Source organism: Lontra canadensis, unplaced genomic scaffold (assembly GCF_010015895.1).
Source record: "Lontra canadensis isolate GAN:19392208 unplaced genomic scaffold, GSC_riverotter_1.0 scaffold94, whole genome shotgun sequence".
NCBI lineage: Eukaryota > Metazoa > Chordata > Mammalia > Carnivora > Mustelidae > Lontra > Lontra canadensis.
Genome location: NW_022631088.1, coordinates 1,779,936 through 1,781,909, shown reverse-complemented (window position 1 = coordinate 1,781,909; position 1,974 = coordinate 1,779,936). Strand labels below are relative to the sequence as shown.

Sequence of the window (1,974 nt, the reverse complement as noted above, 5' to 3'; positions counted from 1 at the left end):
TCAAACTCATAACCCTGAGATCAAGAGTCACGTGCCTCTCCGCCTGACCAGCCAGGACCCCCTAACCTCTTTATCTTACTTAATCGTCACGGTGTTCGTGTTGGGATGAGGAGATGGGTTCAAAGTATGTCAGTGACTGTCAACCGCGCTCCACCTCAGAATCACCTGAGGAGTTTGTGAAGACGTGGCTCTGGGTTCCCTGGCTTTTCTGGTCTAATCTGATCAGGGACAGAACGCTGACCTCTGAATTGATCAAGTCCTAGGGTCAGAGGGAGAGCAAACATAAGGAATCTGGTCTGGCAAGCGGAGACCCACCTACCTGGGGACCTACTACACCAGCAGCTCTGGGCGGAGCCCAGCAATCTGGTGTGACAAGCGCCACACAGAGCTCTGATGTTCACTCAGGTTTGAGAACCCCTGCCCGGTAGCCTCGCTCTGCCGATGTGCAGCACCAGCGCCAGCCGGGAGCCTGTGCGGAATGCAGAGCTCAGGCCTCACCCCACACCTCCTGATTTAGAATCTGTGTTTGGCCAAACCCCTGGGCTCTTCATTCACGCAGGAGAGTTCGCGAAGCCCTACCTTAGACCAGTAGTTCTCAAACGTGCCAGACAAACAGCATTAACTTGGGAGCTTTTGGTTTTGAAGTACAAATGCCCAGGGTGCCTGGCTGGCTCAGTGGGAAGAGCATGCGACTCTTGGTCTTGGGGTCATGAGTTCAAGCCCCACGTTGGGCATAGAGCTCACTTAAAAAAAAAAAAAAAAAGCCAGATTCTGGCTTTGCCTCCGAGAAAACACCAAATGGCCAATGGCGCTGGTGCTGTGGTTGGGCCCTGGTGGGGGGCCCTGGCAGGAGGTGGGGGTCCCTGATGGCTCCCACAGAAGCTTTGGCAGCAGCATCCAGGGCAGGGTCTCTCGGCCCAGTGCTGAGAGGGGCAAGGCTGAGGACCAGGAGAGGATCCCCATCTCCAAGCTGGGTCAACGACAAGAAGGACAAGAAGATCAGGTCCCCAGAGATGGAGATCTCACTCTTCCTGCCCATCAAGGAATCTGAGATCACTGAGTCTTTCCTGGGAGCAACCCTCAAGGATGAGGTCTTTAAGACTCTTCCTGTACAGAAGCAGACCCGTGCGGACCAGGTTCAAGGTGTTGGTTGCCATCAGAGATTATGTCGGCATGGGTGTTCAGTGCTCCAAGAAGGTAGCCACTGCCATCTGTGGGACCATCATCTTGGCCAAGCTTTCCATCAGCCCTGTGTGGCGAGGCTCCCGGGAGAACAAGACAGGCCAGCCCCACAGTGTCTCATGCAAGGTGACTGGCTGCTGTGACTCCGGGCTGGTGCGCCTTATCCCCAACACCAGGGCACTGGCATTGTCTCAGCCCCTGTGCCCAAGAAGCTACTGATGATGGCCCACATTGACAAGGGCTACCCCTCAGCCGGGGGGCTGCACCCACCCTGGGCAACTTCACCAAAACCCCTTCTGACGCCATTCCCAAGACCTACTGCTCTCTCACCCCTGAGCTCTGGAACGAGACTATGTTCACCAAGTCTCCCTATCAGGAATTCACCGACATCTGTAAAAACCCACACTGGCGTCTCTGTGCAGAGGACCCAGGATCCAGCTGTGGCCACCGCATAGTTTTATCCAAGAAAATTTCAAGTGAAGAAAAGCCTCAAAGGGGGGGGGGGGGGGCGGGCACCTGGCTGGCTCAGTAGGTAGACCATGCAACGCTTGATCTCAGGGTCATGAATTCAAGCCCTGCCTTGGGTGTAGAAATTACTTTAAAAAAAAAATCTTTAAAAATAAATAAATTTAAAAAAAACCACACACACAAAGTACAAATTCTCTAGGTATCCCATCCAGGTTTCAAATTCACTAGGTTTGAGGTCACGCCTAGGTCCCTTCTTTAAAAACCTCCCAGTAGGGGCGCCTGGGCAGCTCAGTTGGTTGGGCCTCTGCCTTCAGCTCCTGTCAT

General features: G+C 53.9%; 1 pseudogene; it reads left to right on the top strand.

Annotated features, from left to right (window-relative positions):
- The first annotated feature begins 798 nt into the window (after positions 1-798).
- Positions 799-1,637, top strand: LOC116854742 (annotated as a pseudogene).
- Positions 1,638-1,974: the final 337 nt, after the last annotated feature.